Below are 22,190 nucleotides of genomic sequence, written 5' to 3'. Positions count from 1 at the left end.
AATGTCGGGAGTTGGGGCACGCCTTCGCGGAGTGCCCAAATGGGAGGGCTTGCAACCTGTGTGGCGAGCTCTCCCACCTGTTCAGAGACTGCCCTCAGTCCTTCGCTAACAAGCTCCGGACGGTCAGGGCGTCCGTGGAGCAGGCGGGACCAGCCAGAGAAGAGAGGGAAAAGGAAGCGGAGAAGGAGAAGGAAAGGGCGGAGGAGGAGGCGGTGAGAGAGATGATGGTGAAGGTGGCGGAGGGCCAAAGAGCGGAAAAGGAGAGAGAAAGAGCGGAGAAAGAGGTGCAGGAGGAGGAAATGGCACAGAGAACGGTCCCGATTTTAAACATTTTAAACCAGGAGGCCGAGCACGGGAGGCAGGAAGAGCGCGAAGAGGAGGAGGGGGAGAGCCCAGGAGAGGCCGCCAGCGCCTCCTCCTCCTCTGACTCCCGTGACTCGGCCGAAAGTGGCGAAAGCGAGGTTTTAATGCCATGTGGCCAACTCCCGGCGGTAGAAAGACACAAAGATCTGTCCTTTGACATCGATCACGCCGGGAAGAGGGGGAGGCCCGAAGTGAGCTCTGAAGAGTCAGATTCCTCTTCCAGGGTATTTCCTTCTAGCTCTCCGAACCAAAAGTCTTTTTTAAATGTAAACCTGGTCACATCGTCCCCTAAGGAGAGCTCGGGCCTCCCCCACAAAAAGAAAACTAAGAGTGAGCAAGAGAGTGTTGACATTTCGTAGGTCCGGTTTTAGTGCTTGTTTTAACTGTTGATTATTACCCTCTGCTTTTATTGTTTTATTGGTTTTATTGATCACCCCTTTTTTAGACCCAACCCACTTCCCTGGTTTTAGTAATGCGCACGTCCCCTTTAACCCCCTTCATCCTTTTTATGGCACTCACAATCACCACTCTTAATGTAAGATCCATTAAGTCAGGTTTTAGAGCCCAGTCCATTTTAACCTTTTTAAGTACTGTACAGACAGATATTGTTTTAATCCAAGAATGTGGACTGCCTTTTAAAACCTTTTATCAACAGTGGGAGAGTAAGTGGAGCCATGGACCCTCAGTATGGAGTGGATCAAATAACAACAAGAACGATGGAGTGGCGGTTTTAATAAAAAATGCACACATCTTGGTGAAGGGGAGCACAGTTTTACACAACGGACGTATGCTCTTACTGAATTTGAATTTTTTAGGGAAGGATTTTAAACTGATAAATGTGTATGGTTTTAGCAGCAAAAATGAGAGGTGCGACCTTTTAGATGACCTGCAGTCCCACCTGCTAGGGAGGGATCCCCTAGTGGTGGGAGGGGATTTTAACTGTGTTTTATCAAGGAAGGATAGGAAAGGAGCCGGAGAGTTTTTTAAAGTAGACAAATCGTCGGTTTTATTACACGGACTTTGTAGGGATTTCAAATTAGTTGACTGTTTTAGATCCCTGCATCCCAGAGAGGAGGGCTTCACCTGGTCCAGTGGCGATGGTACCAGAGCCTCTCGCATTGACTACGTACTGACCCGAGACGCCCCCCCAACCGATGCTAGATTAACCCCGGTATTCTTTTCGGACCACTGTATGCTCACGTGCACCCTTTCACTAACCTCGGGTGTGACGGTAGGGAAGGGTCTGTGGAAACTGAACTGCTCCCTGTTGGAGGACGAAGGGATAACAAGGTCATACAGGGAGCGGTTCAGGGACTGGCAGACCCTTCAAGACATGTTCGAAACACGAGCACAGTGGTGGGAAATGGTGAAACATAGGACACAGACTTTTTTTAAACGGAAAGGGAGGGAAAAAAGAAAGAAAACAGAGAGACGCATGGTGGGACTGCAGAGGAGGTTGGAGAGGTATTTTAAACTTACACAGGAAGGGCTGGATTTTAACGATGAAATAAGAGAGGTGAAAAAAGAAATGGTTTTAATGGCGGAAGAGGTGAGCAGAGGAGTGATTTTAAGAAGCAAAGAGAGAGACCTGGAGGAAGGAGAAAAATGTACCAGGTACTTTTTTAAGAAAATAATCAGCAGGAGCAATGTTTTAACGAGTATCAAAGATAAAAATGGGATTTTAAAAACTGACACACAACAGATTACGAAGGTGGTGGAGGAATTTTATGATGAGTTGTTTGAAAAGAAAGAAGTTTTTAATCACGTCATGGACGAGGTTTTAAGCTTTTTAGACAAAACAGTTGTAAACACCGTGCTTTTATCCCAGGATTTTACCCTTTTAGAAATGGACAAAAACATCAGATGTTTTAAAAAAGGGAAATCCCCAGGCGAGGACGGGCTCCCCCTGGAATTTTATCTGACCTTTTGGGATATTTTAAGACACGACCTGTTGACTGTTTTTAAGGACTTTGAACGACTCGACCGACTACCTGACAGTTTTAGGATGGGCATTGTATCCCTTTTATTCAAGAAAAACGACAAAGCGGACCTAAAGAACTGGCGACCTATCACTCTTTTAAACGTTGACTGTAAACTTTTTAGCAAGATTTTAACCTCTCGTATGTCTTGTGTTTTAGGGGACTTGATCCACCCGGATCAAGCCTGCGCCATCCCGGGAAGGAGGATCACGGACAGCCTGGTACTGATCAGAGACACCATCTGTTTTGCGAGAGACAGAAACATTCGGCTAGTAGTCCTAAATTTAGATTTTGAGAAAGCCTTTGATCGGGTCTCGCACCAGTACCTTTTCAAGGTACTGCAAAAAGCGGGTTTTCCGGGGAGATTCCTAGCTTGGGTGGGACTGCTGTATGGGGACATTACCAGCAAAATCCTTGTTAACGGGTTCTTATCCAAAGCAGTGGAAGTTAACTGCGGCGTCCGTCAGGGGTGTCCCTTATCCCCCTTACTCTATGTCTGCTGTATAGAGCCGCTGGCGCAGATCTTGAGAAGGGACCAACTCATTTGTGGGTTGGGGATCCCGGGGACTGGGGGACTGACTGCCAAGTGCATTTTATACATGGACGACATCAACATTTTATGCACTGACCTTTTATCCGTAGACAGGACCCTGGACCGGACTGACTGGTTTGGCCTCGCTTCGGGTGCCAAGCTTAACAGGGACAAGACAGAGGGGAGACTTTTCGGACCGTGGGGTGGGACAGACATGACTAGGCTTCCCATGACGACGACCCAGACCGACCTCCGCATCCTCGGGGTACAGTTCGACCGGGAGGGGGGAGGGAGCGGAAACTGGGAGGGCTTACTGACAAAAACCCGACAGAGACTGACGTTCTGGGGACTCAGACGACTGACATTTGAAGGCAAGGTTTTAATCATCAAAGCAGTGATTTTACCCTTGTTCTTATTGATCGGTTCTGTTTTTATCCCCCCCAAACCCATTCTTTTAGTCCTCGACAGGATGGTGTTTTATTTCATCTGGGGGTCCAAGTGGGAGCGCCTGAAAAGAGATGTAGTGAAGAGAGCCCCACGAAACGGAGGGAAGGGACTCCCGGATTTTAAAGTGTTCTTTGGTAGCCGGTACACCGCACTCCACCTGGCACTGGCGACGACCCCATCCGGAAACCACAAGACCGCGGCCCTGACCAGATTCTGGATGGGGTCCTACCTCAGGCACCTGCAGTGGATCCCGAAAGACCTGAGGACGCCAGTGTCTTTTAACCTCCCCCCGGCCTACCTTTTTATTAAGACGTTTTTAAAGACACACATTTTAGAGAAAGAACCACTCACCGTTTTAACCAAACACCGCTCTGTTCTCTCTCTTGTGCAGGAACGGGAGGAAGTGACCCGAGTGCACCGACTCGCCCTGGGTGAGTCGGCCACGGTCTGGCGGAACGTGAGCCACCCTGCCCTGCTGAACAAGCACCGAGACCTCTCCTGGATGGTGGCCCATGAGATCCTCCCGGTCAGAGCCGTCATGCACTCCCGGAGGCTGGCGACGACATCCAGGTGCCCGCGGCCGACTTGTGGCGGAGAGGAGACCGTGAGGCACCTGCTCTGGGAGTGCAGTGCCGCCCGGGACCTGTGGATCCTGGCGGGGCCCCTGATAACCCCGTGCCTGCCGGCAGGGGAGGTCCTAAACGCACAGCTGGTGCTCTACGGGGTGAGCCAGAGGACCATGACATCTGGACAATTCCGCCATCTCTGGCTCACCCTGACATGCTTCAAAGAAGCCCTCTGGACCTCCAGGAACCTGCTGGCGGGGAAGCGCGTGGAGATGTCCACCCAGGCAGCGGCGGAACTGGCTGCAGAGACCCTCGGGTGGTACATCCCACGCGCCATACGGAAGGGGCCCCCCTCCACGTGAAGTGGTCCGGGCGGCAGCGGCCTGGCTGCGCCGGAATGGCTGCCCAGGTCGAGGATCTCCGCTGGGCCCCGGAGGGGGAGGACTCGGTGGCTTGTTCAGCGGGGCAGGTAGAGGCAAGCCAGACAAGCTCATCCCGGTCCTGCACAATTGAGGAACAGAACCTTTAAATGCACTCACACACACACACTCACATAGCCACACAAGACACATAGCCACATACGCACACACACACACATAGTCACACACACACGTCACATTTTTAAAGACACATTGTAAAACATTCCTTTAAAGATGTCTTAACCAAGTGTACATTCTTTTATGGCTTTTTAACACTGCTGTATTTATTCATGATCACCTTGTTGTTTTAGCGGGCACTTTTTAACTACGATTTCGATTCAGTGCTTTTAAAGTAATTACACCAGTGTTTTAGCGCCCCCTATGCCCTGTAATTAATGTACCTTTTAAGAAAAGAAAAGACATGTAAAACGAATTGTTTTTATGAACTGTCAACGGTGAGAACCAATAAATTTTTCTCAAAAGAAAAAAAAAATCTGTTCTTATCAGTTTAATATCTGATATGTCCTCCATGCGAGGACAACATATTAAACGGATTTTTGCAACAGGGAGTCGGAACAGGGGCTCGCTCCGTCCGCTCCGCGCATCGCCCCGGTATTGCAGCGTCTCCGGGAAGGGTGCAATCTTTCTAAGCGTGTCAAAGAGAAAAGCTAGTGAGGGAGGGAGGGAGGGAGGGAAGGAAGGAAGGAGGGAGGGAAGGAGGGAATGTCTGAATGAGTGAGGTTTGGGGGAGAGGGGTTTAGGTTAGGGCTAGGGTTTTTGGGGTGAGGGTCAAAAAACCCTCAAAAGGGGGGGGGGGGGGGCCCCAACAAAGCGGAACAAGCGATCCCTACCAAAAAAACGGGGTGAAAAGGGGGTGTGGGCGGAGCCCTGTCGGCCGGTGGCGTTTTCCCGCCCTTTTAGATAAAAAAAAAAAAAAAAAAAAAAAAAAAAAAAAAAAAGTGAGTGACTGAGTGAGTGAGTGACTGAGTGAGTGACTGAGTGAGTGAGTGACAGAGAGAGAGAGAGAGAGAGAGAGAGAGAGAGAGAGAGAGAGAGAGAGCTGGCTGACATTCAGCGGGGCCGAGGTGAAAAACTGGAAGGCAATCGGAATGAGTTTTTTATCGCCGTGTCAGTCGACACCAACACGGAGTGGACTGGCTGGAAGGCGCATACGATAAACACGTACGGATCTTAATGGAGAAAAAGCCATCAATGAAATGGAGAAAGTGCGGTAAGGAAAGAAAAGCCAAGCGGGCGGGCCGAGCCCCTCTGCGGCCCGTGGCGTTTCCGCGCCTTTTTTTTCCCGAGAAGGATGCGGTTCGCCCCGGTTCTCCCCGGTTCGCCCCCGCGGACGGGTGAGTCAGGGCCAACGGAGGGGTTGGGGGTAGGCCGTTTGGGTCGTTTCAAATCGACGCTCTGGTTCCCCTTCAGCACGCACAAGCCTTTCGCCTTTTACTAAAGACTTCCGTGGAGGGGAGCGCCGACGAGTGGAACGTGGTATTTTTGGGAGGCTTTGCCCGAGGGAGGGCAGAGCCTGATGGACTTGTGACAAAAGCAGGGTGAGGTTGGCTTTGGGGTTAGGTGCGTGCCTGCGGGTAAGGCAGGTTTTGTCTTTGCTTCTTCTGTAGCTGTTTCAATTCTGTTGCCTTTTCCTCGGCTTTCCGCTTCCGTCCCTGCTTGTCCTGCGGCTTTTGGCCTCGGCTTTCCGCTTCCGTCCCTGCTTGTCCTGCGGCTTTTGGCCTCGGCTTTCCGCTTCCGTCCCTGCTTGTCCTGCGGCTTTTGGCCTCGGCTTTCCGCTTCCGTCCCTGCTTGTCCTGCGGCTTTTGGCCTCGGCTTTCCGCTTCCGTCCCTGCTTGTCCTGCGGCTTTTGGCCTCGGCTTTCCGCTTCCGTGGTTTCGGCCGTTCTCGGTGTGGTGACCGAGCGGCCCAGGTGGTGCACGGAGGGTCCGCGCGCCGGGGGCGTCCGATAATGCGGTCATCGCTTCTCGGCCTTTTGGCTCAGATCAAGTGTAGTATCTGTTCTTATCAGTTTAATATCTGATATGTCCTCCATGCGAGGACAACATATTAAACGGATTTTTGCAACAGGGAGTCGGAACAGGGGCTCGCTCCGTCCGCTCCGCGCATCGCCCCGGTATTGCAGCGTCTCCGGGAAGGGTGCAATCTTTCTAAGCGTGTCAAAGAGAAAAGCTAGTGAGGGAGGGAGGGAGGGAGGGAAGGAAGGAAGGAGGGAGGGAAGGAGGGAATGTCTGAATGAGTGAGGTTTGGGGGAGAGGGGTTTAGGTTAGGGCTAGGGTTTTTGGGGTGAGGGTCAAAAAACCCTCAAAAGGGGGGGGGGGGGGGCCCCAACAAAGCGGAACAAGCGATCCCTACCAAAAAAACGGGGTGAAAAGGGGGTGTGGGCGGAGCCCTGTCGGCCGGTGGCGTTTTCCCGCCCTTTTAGATAAAAAAAAACAAAAACAAAAAAAAACAAAAAAAAAGTGAGTGACTGAGTGAGTGAGTGACTGAGTGAGTGACTGAGTGAGTGAGTGACAGAGAGAGAGAGAGAGAGAGAGAGAGAGAGAGAGAGAGAGAGAGAGAGAGCTGGCTGACATTCAGCGGGGCCGAGGTGAAAAACTGGAAGGCAATCGGAATGAGTTTTTTATCGCCGTGTCAGTCGACACCAACACGGAGTGGACTGGCTGGAAGGCGCATACGATAAACACGTACGGATCTTAATGGAGAAAAAGCCATCAATGAAATGGAGAAAGTGCGGTAAGGAAAGAAAAGCCAAGCGGGCGGGCCGAGCCCCTCTGCGGCCCGTGGCGTTTCCGCGCCTTTTTTTTCCCGAGAAGGATGCGGTTCGCCCCGGTTCTCCCCGGTTCGCCCCCGCGGACGGGTGAGTCAGGGCCAACGGAGGGGTTGGGGGTAGGCCGTTTGGGTCGTTTCAAATCGACGCTCTGGTTCCCCTTCAGCACGCACAAGCCTTTCGCCTTTTACTAAAGACTTCCGTGGAGGGGAGCGCCGACGAGTGGAACGTGGTATTTTTGGGAGGCTTTGCCCGAGGGAGGGCAGAGCCTGATGGACTTGTGACAAAAGCAGGGTGAGGTTGGCTTTGGGGTTAGGTGCGTGCCTGCGGGTAAGGCAGGTTTTGTCTTTGCTTCTTCTGTAGCTGTTTCAATTCTGTTGCCTTTTCCTCGGCTTTCCGCTTCCGTCCCTGCTTGTCCTGCGGCTTTTGGCCTCGGCTTTCCGCTTCCGTCCCTGCTTGTCCTGCGGCTTTTGGCCTCGGCTTTCCGCTTCCGTCCCTGCTTGTCCTGCGGCTTTTGGCCTCGGCTTTCCGCTTCCGTCCCTGCTTGTCCTGCGGCTTTTGGCCTCGGCTTTCCGCTTCCGTCCCTGCTTGTCCTGCGGCTTTTGGCCTCGGCTTTCCGCTTCCGTCCCTGCTTGTCCTGCGGCTTTTGGCCTCGGCTTTCCGCTTCCGTCCCTGCTTGTCCTGCGGCTTTTGGCCTCGGCTTTCCGCTTCCGTCCCTGCTTGTCCTGCGGCTTTTGGCCTCGGCTTTCCGCTTCCGTCCCTGCTTGTCCTGCGGCTTTTGGCCTCGGCTTTCCGCTTCCGTGGTTTCGGCCGTTCTCGGTGTGGTGACCGAGCGGCCCAGGTGGTGCACGGAGGGTCCGCGCGCCGGGGGCGTCCGATAATGCGGTCATCGCTTCTCGGCCTTTTGGCTCAGATCAAGTGTAGTATCTGTTCTTATCAGTTTAATATCTGATATGTCCTCCATGCGAGGACAACATATTAAACGGATTTTTGCAACAGGGAGTCGGAACAGGGGCTCGCTCCGTCCGCTCCGCGCATCGCCCCGGTATTGCAGCGTCTCCGGGAAGGGTGCAATCTTTCTAAGCGTGTCAAAGAGAAAAGCTAGTGAGGGAGGGAGGGAGGGAGGGAAGGAAGGAAGGAGGGAGGGAAGGAGGGAATGTCTGAATGAGTGAGGTTTGGGGGAGAGGGGTTTAGGTTAGGGCTAGGGTTTTTGGGGTGAGGGTCAAAAAACCCTCAAAAGGGGGGGGGGGGGGGCCCCAACAAAGCGGAACAAGCGATCCCTACCAAAAAAACGGGGTGAAAAGGGGGTGTGGGCGGAGCCCTGTCGGCCGGTGGCGTTTTCCCGCCCTTTTAGATAAAAAAAAAAAAAAAAAAAAAAAACAAAAAAAAAGTGAGTGACTGAGTGAGTGAGTGACTGAGTGAGTGACTGAGTGAGTGAGTGACAGAGAGAGAGAGAGAGAGAGAGAGAGAGAGAGAGAGAGAGAGAGAGAGAGCTGGCTGACATTCAGCGGGGCCGAGGTGAAAAACTGGAAGGCAATCGGAATGAGTTTTTTATCGCCGTGTCAGTCGACACCAACACGGAGTGGACTGGCTGGAAGGCGCATACGATAAACACGTACGGATCTTAATGGAGAAAAAGCCATCAATGAAATGGAGAAAGTGCGGTAAGGAAAGAAAAGCCAAGCGGGCGGGCCGAGCCCCTCTGCGGCCCGTGGCGTTTCCGCGCCTTTTTTTTCCCGAGAAGGATGCGGTTCGCCCCGGTTCTCCCCGGTTCGCCCCCGCGGACGGGTGAGTCAGGGCCAACGGAGGGGTTGGGGGTAGGCCGTTTGGGTCGTTTCAAATCGACGCTCTGGTTCCCCTTCAGCACGCACAAGCCTTTCGCCTTTTACTAAAGACTTCCGTGGAGGGGAGCGCCGACGAGTGGAACGTGGTATTTTTGGGAGGCTTTGCCCGAGGGAGGGCAGAGCCTGATGGACTTGTGACAAAAGCAGGGTGAGGTTGGCTTTGGGGTTAGGTGCGTGCCTGCGGGTAAGGCAGGTTTTGTCTTTGCTTCTTCTGTAGCTGTTTCAATTCTGTTGCCTTTTCCTCGGCTTTCCGCTTCCGTCCCTGCTTGTCCTGCGGCTTTTGGCCTCGGCTTTCCGCTTCCGTCCCTGCTTGTCCTGCGGCTTTTGGCCTCGGCTTTCCGCTTCCGTCCCTGCTTGTCCTGCGGCTTTTGGCCTCGGCTTTCCGCTTCCGTCCCTGCTTGTCCTGCGGCTTTTGGCCTCGGCTTTCCGCTTCCGTCCCTGCTTGTCCTGCGGCTTTTGGCCTCGGCTTTCCGCTTCCGTGGTTTCGGCCGTTCTCGGTGTGGTGACCGAGCGGCCCAGGTGGTGCACGGAGGGTCCGCGCGCCGGGGGCGTCCGATAATGCGGTCATCGCTTCTCGGCCTTTTGGCTCAGATCAAGTGTAGTATCTGTTCTTATCAGTTTAATATCTGATATGTCCTCCATGCGAGGACAACATATTAAACGGATTTTTGCAACAGGGAGTCGGAACAGGGGCTCGCTCCGTCCGCTCCGCGCATCGCCCCGGTATTGCAGCGTCTCCGGGAAGGGTGCAATCTTTCTAAGCGTGTCAAAGAGAAAAGCTAGTGAGGGAGGGAGGGAGGGAGGGAAGGAAGGAAGGAGGGAGGGAAGGAGGGAATGTCTGAATGAGTGAGGTTTGGGGGAGAGGGGTTTAGGTTAGGGCTAGGGTTTTTGGGGTGAGGGTCAAAAAACCCTCAAAAGGGGGGGGGGGGGGGCCCCAACAAAGCGGAACAAGCGATCCCTACCAAAAAAACGGGGTGAAAAGGGGGTGTGGGCGGAGCCCTGTCGGCCGGTGGCGTTTTCCCGCCCTTTTAGATAAAAAAAAAAAAAAACAAAAAAAAACAAAAAAAAAGTGAGTGACTGAGTGAGTGAGTGACTGAGTGAGTGACTGAGTGAGTGAGTGACAGAGAGAGAGAGAGAGAGAGAGAGAGAGAGAGAGAGAGAGAGAGAGAGAGCTGGCTGACATTCAGCGGGGCCGAGGTGAAAAACTGGAAGGCAATCGGAATGAGTTTTTTATCGCCGTGTCAGTCGACACCAACACGGAGTGGACTGGCTGGAAGGCGCATACGATAAACACGTACGGATCTTAATGGAGAAAAAGCCATCAATGAAATGGAGAAAGTGCGGTAAGGAAAGAAAAGCCAAGCGGGCGGGCCGAGCCCCTCTGCGGCCCGTGGCGTTTCCGCGCCTTTTTTTTCCCGAGAAGGATGCGGTTCGCCCCGGTTCTCCCCGGTTCGCCCCCGCGGACGGGTGAGTCAGGGCCAACGGAGGGGTTGGGGGTAGGCCGTTTGGGTCGTTTCAAATCGACGCTCTGGTTCCCCTTCAGCACGCACAAGCCTTTCGCCTTTTACTAAAGACTTCCGTGGAGGGGAGCGCCGACGAGTGGAACGTGGTATTTTTGGGAGGCTTTGCCCGAGGGAGGGCAGAGCCTGATGGACTTGTGACAAAAGCAGGGTGAGGTTGGCTTTGGGGTTAGGTGCGTGCCTGCGGGTAAGGCAGGTTTTGTCTTTGCTTCTTCTGTAGCTGTTTCAATTCTGTTGCCTTTTCCTCGGCTTTCCGCTTCCGTCCCTGCTTGTCCTGCGGCTTTTGGCCTCGGCTTTCCGCTTCCGTCCCTGCTTGTCCTGCGGCTTTTGGCCTCGGCTTTCCGCTTCCGTCCCTGCTTGTCCTGCGGCTTTTGGCCTCGGCTTTCCGCTTCCGTCCCTGCTTGTCCTGCGGCTTTTGGCCTCGGCTTTCCGCTTCCGTCCCTGCTTGTCCTGCGGCTTTTGGCCTCGGCTTTCCGCTTCCGTCCCTGCTTGTCCTGCGGCTTTTGGCCTCGGCTTTCCGCTTCCGTCCCTGCTTGTCCTGCGGCTTTTGGCCTCGGCTTTCCGCTTCCGTCCCTGCTTGTCCTGCGGCTTTTGGCCTCGGCTTTCCGCTTCCGTCCCTGCTTGTCCTGCGGCTTTTGGCCTCGGCTTTCCGCTTCCGTGGTTTCGGCCGTTCTCGGTGTGGTGACCGAGCGGCCCAGGTGGTGCACGGAGGGTCCGCGCGCCGGGGGCGTCCGATAATGCGGTCATCGCTTCTCGGCCTTTTGGCTCAGATCAAGTGTAGTATCTGTTCTTATCAGTTTAATATCTGATATGTCCTCCATGCGAGGACAACATATTAAACGGATTTTTGCAACAGGGAGTCGGAACAGGGGCTCGCTCCGTCCGCTCCGCGCATCGCCCCGGTATTGCAGCGTCTCCGGGAAGGGTGCAATCTTTCTAAGCGTGTCAAAGAGAAAAGCTAGTGAGGGAGGGAGGGAGGGAGGGAAGGAAGGAAGGAGGGAGGGAAGGAGGGAATGTCTGAATGAGTGAGGTTTGGGGGAGAGGGGTTTAGGTTAGGGCTAGGGTTTTTGGGGTGAGGGTCAAAAAACCCTCAAAAGGGGGGGGGGGGGGCCCCAACAAAGCGGAACAAGCGATCCCTACCAAAAAAACGGGGTGAAAAGGGGGTGTGGGCGGAGCCCTGTCGGCCGGTGGCGTTTTCCCGCCCTTTTAGATAAAAAAAAAAAAAAAAAAAAAAAACAAAAAAAAAGTGAGTGACTGAGTGAGTGAGTGACTGAGTGAGTGACTGAGTGAGTGAGTGACAGAGAGAGAGAGAGAGAGAGAGAGAGAGAGAGAGAGAGAGAGAGAGAGAGCTGGCTGACATTCAGCGGGGCCGAGGTGAAAAACTGGAAGGCAATCGGAATGAGTTTTTTATCGCCGTGTCAGTCGACACCAACACGGAGTGGACTGGCTGGAAGGCGCATACGATAAACACGTACGGATCTTAATGGAGAAAAAGCCATCAATGAAATGGAGAAAGTGCGGTAAGGAAAGAAAAGCCAAGCGGGCGGGCCGAGCCCCTCTGCGGCCCGTGGCGTTTCCGCGCCTTTTTTTTCCCGAGAAGGATGCGGTTCGCCCCGGTTCTCCCCGGTTCGCCCCCGCGGACGGGTGAGTCAGGGCCAACGGAGGGGTTGGGGGTAGGCCGTTTGGGTCGTTTCAAATCGACGCTCTGGTTCCCCTTCAGCACGCACAAGCCTTTCGCCTTTTACTAAAGACTTCCGTGGAGGGGAGCGCCGACGAGTGGAACGTGGTATTTTTGGGAGGCTTTGCCCGAGGGAGGGCAGAGCCTGATGGACTTGTGACAAAAGCAGGGTGAGGTTGGCTTTGGGGTTAGGTGCGTGCCTGCGGGTAAGGCAGGTTTTGTCTTTGCTTCTTCTGTAGCTGTTTCAATTCTGTTGCCTTTTCCTCGGCTTTCCGCTTCCGTCCCTGCTTGTCCTGCGGCTTTTGGCCTCGGCTTTCCGCTTCCGTCCCTGCTTGTCCTGCGGCTTTTGGCCTCGGCTTTCCGCTTCCGTCCCTGCTTGTCCTGCGGCTTTTGGCCTCGGCTTTCCGCTTCCGTCCCTGCTTGTCCTGCGGCTTTTGGCCTCGGCTTTCCGCTTCCGTCCCTGCTTGTCCTGCGGCTTTTGGCCTCGGCTTTCCGCTTCCGTGGTTTCGGCCGTTCTCGGTGTGGTGACCGAGCGGCCCAGGTGGTGCACGGAGGGTCCGCGCGCCGGGGGCGTCCGATAATGCGGTCATCGCTTCTCGGCCTTTTGGCTCAGATCAAGTGTAGTATCTGTTCTTATCAGTTTAATATCTGATATGTCCTCCATGCGAGGACAACATATTAAACGGATTTTTGCAACAGGGAGTCGGAACAGGGGCTCGCTCCGTCCGCTCCGCGCATCGCCCCGGTATTGCAGCGTCTCCGGGAAGGGTGCAATCTTTCTAAGCGTGTCAAAGAGAAAAGCTAGTGAGGGAGGGAGGGAGGGAGGGAAGGAAGGAAGGAGGGAGGGAAGGAGGGAATGTCTGAATGAGTGAGGTTTGGGGGAGAGGGGTTTAGGTTAGGGCTAGGGTTTTTGGGGTGAGGGTCAAAAAACCCTCAAAAGGGGGGGGGGGGGGCCCCAACAAAGCGGAACAAGCGATCCCTACCAAAAAAACGGGGTGAAAAGGGGGTGTGGGCGGAGCCCTGTCGGCCGGTGGCGTTTTCCCGCCCTTTTAGATAAAAAAAAAAAAAAACAAAAAAAAACAAAAAAAAAGTGAGTGACTGAGTGAGTGAGTGACTGAGTGAGTGACTGAGTGAGTGAGTGACAGAGAGAGAGAGAGAGAGAGAGAGAGAGAGAGAGAGAGAGAGAGAGAGAGCTGGCTGACATTCAGCGGGGCCGAGGTGAAAAACTGGAAGGCAATCGGAATGAGTTTTTTATCGCCGTGTCAGTCGACACCAACACGGAGTGGACTGGCTGGAAGGCGCATACGATAAACACGTACGGATCTTAATGGAGAAAAAGCCATCAATGAAATGGAGAAAGTGCGGTAAGGAAAGAAAAGCCAAGCGGGCGGGCCGAGCCCCTCTGCGGCCCGTGGCGTTTCCGCGCCTTTTTTTTCCCGAGAAGGATGCGGTTCGCCCCGGTTCTCCCCGGTTCGCCCCCGCGGACGGGTGAGTCAGGGCCAACGGAGGGGTTGGGGGTAGGCCGTTTGGGTCGTTTCAAATCGACGCTCTGGTTCCCCTTCAGCACGCACAAGCCTTTCGCCTTTTACTAAAGACTTCCGTGGAGGGGAGCGCCGACGAGTGGAACGTGGTATTTTTGGGAGGCTTTGCCCGAGGGAGGGCAGAGCCTGATGGACTTGTGACAAAAGCAGGGTGAGGTTGGCTTTGGGGTTAGGTGCGTGCCTGCGGGTAAGGCAGGTTTTGTCTTTGCTTCTTCTGTAGCTGTTTCAATTCTGTTGCCTTTTCCTCGGCTTTCCGCTTCCGTCCCTGCTTGTCCTGCGGCTTTTGGCCTCGGCTTTCCGCTTCCGTCCCTGCTTGTCCTGCGGCTTTTGGCCTCGGCTTTCCGCTTCCGTCCCTGCTTGTCCTGCGGCTTTTGGCCTCGGCTTTCCGCTTCCGTCCCTGCTTGTCCTGCGGCTTTTGGCCTCGGCTTTCCGCTTCCGTCCCTGCTTGTCCTGCGGCTTTTGGCCTCGGCTTTCCGCTTCCGTCCCTGCTTGTCCTGCGGCTTTTGGCCTCGGCTTTCCGCTTCCGTCCCTGCTTGTCCTGCGGCTTTTGGCCTCGGCTTTCCGCTTCCGTCCCTGCTTGTCCTGCGGCTTTTGGCCTCGGCTTTCCGCTTCCGTCCCTGCTTGTCCTGCGGCTTTTGGCCTCGGCTTTCCGCTTCCGTGGTTTCGGCCGTTCTCGGTGTGGTGACCGAGCGGCCCAGGTGGTGCACGGAGGGTCCGCGCGCCGGGGGCGTCCGATAATGCGGTCATCGCTTCTCGGCCTTTTGGCTCAGATCAAGTGTAGTATCTGTTCTTATCAGTTTAATATCTGATATGTCCTCCATGCGAGGACAACATATTAAACGGATTTTTGCAACAGGGAGTCGGAACAGGGGCTCGCTCCGTCCGCTCCGCGCATCGCCCCGGTATTGCAGCGTCTCCGGGAAGGGTGCAATCTTTCTAAGCGTGTCAAAGAGAAAAGCTAGTGAGGGAGGGAGGGAGGGAGGGAAGGAAGGAAGGAGGGAGGGAAGGAGGGAATGTCTGAATGAGTGAGGTTTGGGGGAGAGGGGTTTAGGTTAGGGCTAGGGTTTTTGGGGTGAGGGTCAAAAAACCCTCAAAAGGGGGGGGGGGGGGCCCCAACAAAGCGGAACAAGCGATCCCTACCAAAAAAACGGGGTGAAAAGGGGGTGTGGGCGGAGCCCTGTCGGCCGGTGGCGTTTTCCCGCCCTTTTAGATAAAAAAAAAAAAAAAAAAAAAAAACAAAAAAAAAGTGAGTGACTGAGTGAGTGAGTGACTGAGTGAGTGACTGAGTGAGTGAGTGACAGAGAGAGAGAGAGAGAGAGAGAGAGAGAGAGAGAGAGAGAGAGAGAGCTGGCTGACATTCAGCGGGGCCGAGGTGAAAAACTGGAAGGCAATCGGAATGAGTTTTTTATCGCCGTGTCAGTCGACACCAACACGGAGTGGACTGGCTGGAAGGCGCATACGATAAACACGTACGGATCTTAATGGAGAAAAAGCCATCAATGAAATGGAGAAAGTGCGGTAAGGAAAGAAAAGCCAAGCGGGCGGGCCGAGCCCCTCTGCGGCCCGTGGCGTTTCCGCGCCTTTTTTTTCCCGAGAAGGATGCGGTTCGCCCCGGTTCTCCCCGGTTCGCCCCCGCGGACGGGTGAGTCAGGGCCAACGGAGGGGTTGGGGGTAGGCCGTTTGGGTCGTTTCAAATCGACGCTCTGGTTCCCCTTCAGCACGCACAAGCCTTTCGCCTTTTACTAAAGACTTCCGTGGAGGGGAGCGCCGACGAGTGGAACGTGGTATTTTTGGGAGGCTTTGCCCGAGGGAGGGCAGAGCCTGATGGACTTGTGACAAAAGCAGGGTGAGGTTGGCTTTGGGGTTAGGTGCGTGCCTGCGGGTAAGGCAGGTTTTGTCTTTGCTTCTTCTGTAGCTGTTTCAATTCTGTTGCCTTTTCCTCGGCTTTCCGCTTCCGTCCCTGCTTGTCCTGCGGCTTTTGGCCTCGGCTTTCCGCTTCCGTCCCTGCTTGTCCTGCGGCTTTTGGCCTCGGCTTTCCGCTTCCGTCCCTGCTTGTCCTGCGGCTTTTGGCCTCGGCTTTCCGCTTCCGTCCCTGCTTGTCCTGCGGCTTTTGGCCTCGGCTTTCCGCTTCCGTCCCTGCTTGTCCTGCGGCTTTTGGCCTCGGCTTTCCGCTTCCGTCCCTGCTTGTCCTGCGGCTTTTGGCCTCGGCTTTCCGCTTCCGTCCCTGCTTGTCCTGCGGCTTTTGGCCTCGGCTTTCCGCTTCCGTCCCTGCTTGTCCTGCGGCTTTTGGCCTCGGCTTTCCGCTTCCGTCCCTGCTTGTCCTGCGGCTTTTGGCCTCGGCTTTCCGCTTCCGTGGTTTCGGCCGTTCTCGGTGTGGTGACCGAGCGGCCCAGGTGGTGCACGGAGGGTCCGCGCGCCGGGGGCGTCCGATAATGCGGTCATCGCTTCTCGGCCTTTTGGCTCAGATCAAGTGTAGTATCTGTTCTTATCAGTTTAATATCTGATATGTCCTCCATGCGAGGACAACATATTAAACGGATTTTTGCAACAGGGAGTCGGAACAGGGGCTCGCTCCGTCCGCTCCGCGCATCGCCCCGGTATTGCAGCGTCTCCGGGAAGGGTGCAATCTTTCTAAGCGTGTCAAAGAGAAAAGCTAGTGAGGGAGGGAGGGAGGGAGGGAAGGAAGGAAGGAGGGAGGGAAGGAGGGAATGTCTGAATGAGTGAGGTTTGGGGGAGAGGGGTTTAGGTTAGGGCTAGGGTTTTTGGGGTGAGGGTCAAAAAACCCTCAAAAGGGGGGGGGGGGGGGCCCCAACAAAGCGGAACAAGCGATCCCTACCAAAAAAACGGGGTGAAAAGGGGGTGTGGGCGGAGCCCTGTCGGCCGGTGGCGTTTTCCCGCCCTTTTAGATAAAAAAAAAAAAAAAAAAAAAAAACAAAAAAAAAGTGAGTGACTGAGTGAGTGAGTGACTGAGTGAGTGACTGAGTGAGTGAGTGACAGAGAGAGAGAGAGAGAGAGAGAGAGAGAGAGAGAGAGAGAGAGAGAGCTGGCTGACATTCAGCGGGGCCGAGGTGAAAAACTGGAAGGCAATCGGAATGAGTTTTTTATCGCCGTGTCAGTCGACACCAACACGGAGTGGACTGGCTGGAAGGCGCATACGATAAACACGTACGGATCTTAATGGAGAAAAAGCCATCAATGAAATGGAGAAAGTGCGGTAAGGAAAGAAAAGCCAAGCGGGCGGGCCGAGCCCCTCTGCGGCCCGTGGCGTTTCCGCGCCTTTTTTTTCCCGAGAAGGATGCGGTTCGCCCCGGTTCTCCCCGGTTCGCCCCCGCGGACGGGTGAGTCAGGGCCAACGGAGGGGTTGGGGGTAGGCCGTTTGGGTCGTTTCAAATCGACGCTCTGGTTCCCCTTCAGCACGCACAAGCCTTTCGCCTTTTACTAAAGACTTCCGTGGAGGGGAGCGCCGACGAGTGGAACGTGGTATTTTTGGGAGGCTTTGCCCGAGGGAGGGCAGAGCCTGATGGACTTGTGACAAAAGCAGGGTGAGGTTGGCTTTGGGGTTAGGTGCGTGCCTGCGGGTAAGGCAGGTTTTGTCTTTGCTTCTTCTGTAGCTGTTTCAATTCTGTTGCCTTTTCCTCGGCTTTCCGCTTCCGTCCCTGCTTGTCCTGCGGCTTTTGGCCTCGGCTTTCCGCTTCCGTCCCTGCTTGTCCTGCGGCTTTTGGCCTCGGCTTTCCGCTTCCGTCCCTGCTTGTCCTGCGGCTTTTGGCCTCGGCTTTCCGCTTCCGTCCCTGCTTGTCCTGCGGCTTTTGGCCTCGGCTTTCCGCTTCCGTCCCTGCTTGTCCTGCGGCTTTTGGCCTCGGCTTTCCGCTTCCGTGGTTTCGGCCGTTCTCGGTGTGGTGACCGAGCGGCCCAGGTGGTGCACGGAGGGTCCGCGCGCCGGGGGCGTCCGATAATGCGGTCATCGCTTCTCGGCCTTTTGGCTCAGATCAAGTGTAGTATCTGTTCTTATCAGTTTAATATCTGATATGTCCTCCATGCGAGGACAACATATTAAACGGATTTTTGCAACAGGGAGTCGGAACAGGGGCTCGCTCCGTCCGCTCCGCGCATCGCCCCGGTATTGCAGCGTCTCCGGGAAGGGTGCAATCTTTCTAAGCGTGTCAAAGAGAAAAGCTAGTGAGGGAGGGAGGGAGGGAGGGAAGGAAGGAAGGAGGGAGGGAAGGAGGGAATGTCTGAATGAGTGAGGTTTGGGGGAGAGGGGTTTAGGTTAGGGCTAGGGTTTTTGGGGTGAGGGTCAAAAAACCCTCAAAAGGGGGGGGGGGGGGCCCCAACAAAGCGGAACAAGCGATCCCTACCAAAAAAACGGGGTGAAAAGGGGGTGTGGGCGGAGCCCTGTCGGCCGGTGGCGTTTTCCCGCCCTTTTAGATAAAAAAAAAAAAAAACAAAAAAAAACAAAAAAAAAGTGAGTGACTGAGTGAGTGAGTGACTGAGTGAGTGACTGAGTGAGTGAGTGACAGAGAGAGAGAGAGAGAGAGAGAGAGAGAGAGAGAGAGAGAGAGAGAGCTGGCTGACATTCAGCGGGGCCGAGGTGAAAAACTGGAAGGCAATCGGAATGAGTTTTTTATCGCCGTGTCAGTCGACACCAACACGGAGTGGACTGGCTGGAAGGCGCATACGATAAACACGTACGGATCTTAATGGAGAAAAAGCCATCAATGAAATGGAGAAAGTGCGGTAAGGAAAGAAAAGCCAAGCGGGCGGGCCGAGCCCCTCTGCGGCCCGTGGCGTTTCCGCGCCTTTTTTTTCCCGAGAAGGATGCGGTTCGCCCCGGTTCTCCCCGGTTCGCCCCCGCGGACGGGTGAGTCAGGGCCAACGGAGGGGTTGGGGGTAGGCCGTTTGGGTCGTTTCAAATCGACGCTCTGGTTCCCCTTCAGCACGCACAAGCCTTTCGCCTTTTACTAAAGACTTCCGTGGAGGGGAGCGCCGACGAGTGGAACGTGGTATTTTTGGGAGGCTTTGCCCGAGGGAGGGCAGAGCCTGATGGACTTGTGACAAAAGCAGGGTGAGGTTGGCTTTGGGGTTAGGTGCGTGCCTGCGGGTAAGGCAGGTTTTGTCTTTGCTTCTTCTGTAGCTGTTTCAATTCTGTTGCCTTTTCCTCGGCTTTCCGCTTCCGTCCCTGCTTGTCCTGCGGCTTTTGGCCTCGGCTTTCCGCTTCCGTCCCTGCTTGTCCTGCGGCTTTTGGCCTCGGCTTTCCGCTTCCGTCCCTGCTTGTCCTGCGGCTTTTGGCCTCGGCTTTCCGCTTCCGTCCCTGCTTGTCCTGCGGCTTTTGGCCTCGGCTTTCCGCTTCCGTCCCTGCTTGTCCTGCGGCTTTTGGCCTCGGCTTTCCGCTTCCGTCCCTGCTTGTCCTGCGGCTTTTGGCCTCGGCTTTCCGCTTCCGTCCCTGCTTGTCCTGCGGCTTTTGGCCTCGGCTTTCCGCTTCCGTCCCTGCTTGTCCTGCGGCTTTTGGCCTCGGCTTTCCGCTTCCGTCCCTGCTTGTCCTGCGGCTTTTGGCCTCGGCTTTCCGCTTCCGTGGTTTCGGCCGTTCTCGGTGTGGTGACCGAGCGGCCCAGGTGGTGCACGGAGGGTCCGCGCGCCGGGGGCGTCCGATAATGCGGTCATCGCTTCTCGGCCTTTTGGCTCAGATCAAGTGTAGTATCTGTTCTTATCAGTTTAATATCTGATATGTCCTCCATGCGAGGACAACATATTAAACGGATTTTTGCAACAGGGAGTCGGAACAGGGGCTCGCTCCGTCCGCTCCGCGCATCGCCCCGGTATTGCAGCGTCTCCGGGAAGGGTGCAATCTTTCTAAGCGTGTCAAAGAGAAAAGCTAGTGAGGGAGGGAGGGAGGGAGGGAAGGAAGGAAGGAGGGAGGGAAGGAGGGAATGTCTGAATGAGTGAGGTTTGGGGGAGAGGGGTTTAGGTTAGGGCTAGGGTTTTTGGGGTGAGGGTCAAAAAACCCTCAAAAGGGGGGGGGGGGGGCCCCAACAAAGCGGAACAAGCGATCCCTACCAAAAAAACGGGGTGAAAAGGGGGTGTGGGCGGAGCCCTGTCGGCCGGTGGCGTTTTCCCGCCCTTTTAGATAAAAAAAAAAAAAAAAAAAAAAAACAAAAAAAAAGTGAGTGACTGAGTGAGTGAGTGACTGAGTGAGTGACTGAGTGAGTGAGTGACAGAGAGAGAGAGAGAGAGAGAGAGAGAGAGAGAGAGAGAGAGAGAGAGCTGGCTGACATTCAGCGGGGCCGAGGTGAAAAACTGGAAGGCAATCGGAATGAGTTTTTTATCGCCGTGTCAGTCGACACCAACACGGAGTGGACTGGCTGGAAGGCGCATACGATAAACACGTACGGATCTTAATGGAGAAAAAGCCATCAATGAAATGGAGAAAGTGCGGTAAGGAAAGAAAAGCCAAGCGGGCGGGCCGAGCCCCTCTGCGGCCCGTGGCGTTTCCGCGCCTTTTTTTTCCCGAGAAGGATGCGGTTCGCCCCGGTTCTCCCCGGTTCGCCCCCGCGGACGGGTGAGTCAGGGCCAACGGAGGGGTTGGGGGTAGGCCGTTTGGGTCGTTTCAAATCGACGCTCTGGTTCCCCTTCAGCACGCACAAGCCTTTCGCCTTTTACTAAAGACTTCCGTGGAGGGGAGCGCCGACGAGTGGAACGTGGTATTTTTGGGAGGCTTTGCCCGAGGGAGGGCAGAGCCTGATGGACTTGTGACAAAAGCAGGGTGAGGTTGGCTTTGGGGTTAGGTGCGTGCCTGCGGGTAAGGCAGGTTTTGTCTTTGCTTCTTCTGTAGCTGTTTCAATTCTGTTGCCTTTTCCTCGGCTTTCCGCTTCCGTCCCTGCTTGTCCTGCGGCTTTTGGCCTCGGCTTTCCGCTTCCGTCCCTGCTTGTCCTGCGGCTTTTGGCCTCGGCTTTCCGCTTCCGTCCCTGCTTGTCCTGCGGCTTTTGGCCTCGGCTTTCCGCTTCCGTCCCTGCTTGTCCTGCGGCTTTTGGCCTCGGCTTTCCGCTTCCGTCCCTGCTTGTCCTGCGGCTTTTGGCCTCGGCTTTCCGCTTCCGTGGTTTCGGCCGTTCTCGGTGTGGTGACCGAGCGGCCCAGGTGGTGCACGGAGGGTCCGCGCGCCGGGGGCGTCCGATAATGCGGTCATCGCTTCTCGGCCTTTTGGCTCAGATCAAGTGTAGTATCTGTTCTTATCAGTTTAATATCTGATATGTCCTCCATGCGAGGACAACATATTAAACGGATTTTTGCAACAGGGAGTCGGAACAGGGGCTCGCTCCGTCCGCTCCGCGCATCGCCCCGGTATTGCAGCGTCTCCGGGAAGGGTGCAATCTTTCTAAGCGTGTCAAAGAGAAAAGCTAGTGAGGGAGGGAGGGAGGGAGGGAAGGAAGGAAGGAGGGAGGGAAGGAGGGAATGTCTGAATGAGTGAGGTTTGGGGGAGAGGGGTTTAGGTTAGGGCTAGGGTTTTTGGGGTGAGGGTCAAAAAACCCTCAAAAGGGGGGGGGGGGGGGCCCCAACAAAGCGGAACAAGCGATCCCTACCAAAAAAACGGGGTGAAAAGGGGGTGTGGGCGGAGCCCTGTCGGCCGGTGGCGTTTTCCCGCCCTTTTAGATAAAAAAAAAAAAAAAAAAAAAAAACAAAAAAAAAGTGAGTGACTGAGTGAGTGAGTGACTGAGTGAGTGACTGAGTGAGTGAGTGACAGAGAGAGAGAGAGAGAGAGAGAGAGAGAGAGAGAGAGAGAGAGAGAGAGCTGGCTGACATTCAGCGGGGCCGAGGTGAAAAACTGGAAGGCAATCGGAATGAGTTTTTTATCGCCGTGTCAGTCGACACCAACACGGAGTGGACTGGCTGGAAGGCGCATACGATAAACACGTACGGATCTTAATGGAGAAAAAGCCATCAATGAAATGGAGAAAGTGCGGTAAGGAAAGAAAAGCCAAGCGGGCGGGCCGAGCCCCTCTGCGGCCCGTGGCGTTTCCGCGCCTTTTTTTTCCCGAGAAGGATGCGGTTCGCCCCGGTTCTCCCCGGTTCGCCCCCGCGGACGGGTGAGTCAGGGCCAACGGAGGGGTTGGGGGTAGGCCGTTTGGGTCGTTTCAAATCGACGCTCTGGTTCCCCTTCAGCACGCACAAGCCTTTCGCCTTTTACTAAAGACTTCCGTGGAGGGGAGCGCCGACGAGTGGAACGTGGTATTTTTGGGAGGCTTTGCCCGAGGGAGGGCAGAGCCTGATGGACTTGTGACAAAAGCAGGGTGAGGTTGGCTTTGGGGTTAGGTGCGTGCCTGCGGGTAAGGCAGGTTTTGTCTTTGCTTCTTCTGTAGCTGTTTCAATTCTGTTGCCTTTTCCTCGGCTTTCCGCTTCCGTCCCTGCTTGTCCTGCGGCTTTTGGCCTCGGCTTTCCGCTTCCGTCCCTGCTTGTCCTGCGGCTTTTGGCCTCGGCTTTCCGCTTCCGTCCCTGCTTGTCCTGCGGCTTTTGGCCTCGGCTTT

At 55.0% G+C, this 22,190-nt stretch overlaps 21 non-coding genes and 1 pseudogene across 21 annotated transcripts; all 22 read left to right on the top strand.

Annotated features, from left to right (window-relative positions):
• Window positions 1–4,771: 4,771 nt before the first annotated feature.
• On the top strand, window positions 4,772–4,952 carry LOC136958205 (U2 spliceosomal RNA; annotated as a pseudogene).
• A 765-nt stretch (window positions 4,953–5,717) lies between these two features.
• LOC136958326 (U5 spliceosomal RNA) lies at window positions 5,718–5,835 on the top strand. The gene has a single exon (XR_010878589.1). It is a non-coding gene; the product is annotated as a U5 spliceosomal RNA (small nuclear RNA).
• A 448-nt stretch (window positions 5,836–6,283) lies between these two features.
• LOC136958150 (U2 spliceosomal RNA) lies at window positions 6,284–6,474 on the top strand. The gene has a single exon (XR_010878431.1). It is a non-coding gene; the product is annotated as a U2 spliceosomal RNA (small nuclear RNA).
• A 766-nt stretch (window positions 6,475–7,240) lies between these two features.
• Window positions 7,241–7,358, top strand: LOC136958325 (U5 spliceosomal RNA). Its single transcript, XR_010878588.1, has one exon. It is a non-coding gene; the product is annotated as a U5 spliceosomal RNA (small nuclear RNA).
• Window positions 7,359–7,982: 624 nt separating this feature from the next.
• Window positions 7,983–8,173, top strand: LOC136958149 (U2 spliceosomal RNA). Its single transcript, XR_010878430.1, has one exon. It is a non-coding gene; the product is annotated as a U2 spliceosomal RNA (small nuclear RNA).
• Window positions 8,174–8,938: 765 nt separating this feature from the next.
• On the top strand, window positions 8,939–9,056 carry LOC136958324 (U5 spliceosomal RNA). The gene has a single exon (XR_010878587.1). It is a non-coding gene; the product is annotated as a U5 spliceosomal RNA (small nuclear RNA).
• A 448-nt stretch (window positions 9,057–9,504) lies between these two features.
• Window positions 9,505–9,695, top strand: LOC136958148 (U2 spliceosomal RNA). Its single transcript, XR_010878429.1, has one exon. It is a non-coding gene; the product is annotated as a U2 spliceosomal RNA (small nuclear RNA).
• A 766-nt stretch (window positions 9,696–10,461) lies between these two features.
• Window positions 10,462–10,579, top strand: LOC136958323 (U5 spliceosomal RNA). Its single transcript, XR_010878586.1, has one exon. It is a non-coding gene; the product is annotated as a U5 spliceosomal RNA (small nuclear RNA).
• A 624-nt stretch (window positions 10,580–11,203) lies between these two features.
• On the top strand, window positions 11,204–11,394 carry LOC136958147 (U2 spliceosomal RNA). The gene has a single exon (XR_010878428.1). It is a non-coding gene; the product is annotated as a U2 spliceosomal RNA (small nuclear RNA).
• A 764-nt stretch (window positions 11,395–12,158) lies between these two features.
• Window positions 12,159–12,276, top strand: LOC136958322 (U5 spliceosomal RNA). The gene has a single exon (XR_010878585.1). It is a non-coding gene; the product is annotated as a U5 spliceosomal RNA (small nuclear RNA).
• A 448-nt stretch (window positions 12,277–12,724) lies between these two features.
• On the top strand, window positions 12,725–12,915 carry LOC136958146 (U2 spliceosomal RNA). Its single transcript, XR_010878427.1, has one exon. It is a non-coding gene; the product is annotated as a U2 spliceosomal RNA (small nuclear RNA).
• A 765-nt stretch (window positions 12,916–13,680) lies between these two features.
• LOC136958319 (U5 spliceosomal RNA) lies at window positions 13,681–13,798 on the top strand. Its single transcript, XR_010878583.1, has one exon. It is a non-coding gene; the product is annotated as a U5 spliceosomal RNA (small nuclear RNA).
• A 624-nt stretch (window positions 13,799–14,422) lies between these two features.
• Window positions 14,423–14,613, top strand: LOC136958145 (U2 spliceosomal RNA). The gene has a single exon (XR_010878426.1). It is a non-coding gene; the product is annotated as a U2 spliceosomal RNA (small nuclear RNA).
• Window positions 14,614–15,375: 762 nt separating this feature from the next.
• On the top strand, window positions 15,376–15,493 carry LOC136958318 (U5 spliceosomal RNA). Its single transcript, XR_010878582.1, has one exon. It is a non-coding gene; the product is annotated as a U5 spliceosomal RNA (small nuclear RNA).
• Window positions 15,494–16,117: 624 nt separating this feature from the next.
• Window positions 16,118–16,308, top strand: LOC136958144 (U2 spliceosomal RNA). The gene has a single exon (XR_010878425.1). It is a non-coding gene; the product is annotated as a U2 spliceosomal RNA (small nuclear RNA).
• A 763-nt stretch (window positions 16,309–17,071) lies between these two features.
• LOC136958317 (U5 spliceosomal RNA) lies at window positions 17,072–17,189 on the top strand. Its single transcript, XR_010878581.1, has one exon. It is a non-coding gene; the product is annotated as a U5 spliceosomal RNA (small nuclear RNA).
• Window positions 17,190–17,637: 448 nt separating this feature from the next.
• On the top strand, window positions 17,638–17,828 carry LOC136958142 (U2 spliceosomal RNA). Its single transcript, XR_010878423.1, has one exon. It is a non-coding gene; the product is annotated as a U2 spliceosomal RNA (small nuclear RNA).
• A 763-nt stretch (window positions 17,829–18,591) lies between these two features.
• On the top strand, window positions 18,592–18,709 carry LOC136958316 (U5 spliceosomal RNA). The gene has a single exon (XR_010878580.1). It is a non-coding gene; the product is annotated as a U5 spliceosomal RNA (small nuclear RNA).
• Window positions 18,710–19,333: 624 nt separating this feature from the next.
• Window positions 19,334–19,524, top strand: LOC136958141 (U2 spliceosomal RNA). Its single transcript, XR_010878422.1, has one exon. It is a non-coding gene; the product is annotated as a U2 spliceosomal RNA (small nuclear RNA).
• Window positions 19,525–20,286: 762 nt separating this feature from the next.
• LOC136958315 (U5 spliceosomal RNA) lies at window positions 20,287–20,404 on the top strand. The gene has a single exon (XR_010878579.1). It is a non-coding gene; the product is annotated as a U5 spliceosomal RNA (small nuclear RNA).
• Window positions 20,405–20,852: 448 nt separating this feature from the next.
• On the top strand, window positions 20,853–21,043 carry LOC136958140 (U2 spliceosomal RNA). The gene has a single exon (XR_010878421.1). It is a non-coding gene; the product is annotated as a U2 spliceosomal RNA (small nuclear RNA).
• Window positions 21,044–21,808: 765 nt separating this feature from the next.
• On the top strand, window positions 21,809–21,926 carry LOC136958314 (U5 spliceosomal RNA). The gene has a single exon (XR_010878578.1). It is a non-coding gene; the product is annotated as a U5 spliceosomal RNA (small nuclear RNA).
• The last annotated feature ends 264 nt before the right edge of the window (window positions 21,927–22,190 follow it).

This window comes from Osmerus mordax, chromosome 15, assembly GCF_038355195.1.
Source record: "Osmerus mordax isolate fOsmMor3 chromosome 15, fOsmMor3.pri, whole genome shotgun sequence".
In the NCBI taxonomy this organism is placed as follows: Eukaryota; Metazoa; Chordata; class Actinopteri; order Osmeriformes; family Osmeridae; genus Osmerus; species Osmerus mordax.
This window is presented reverse-complemented; position numbering and strand designations above follow the sequence as displayed.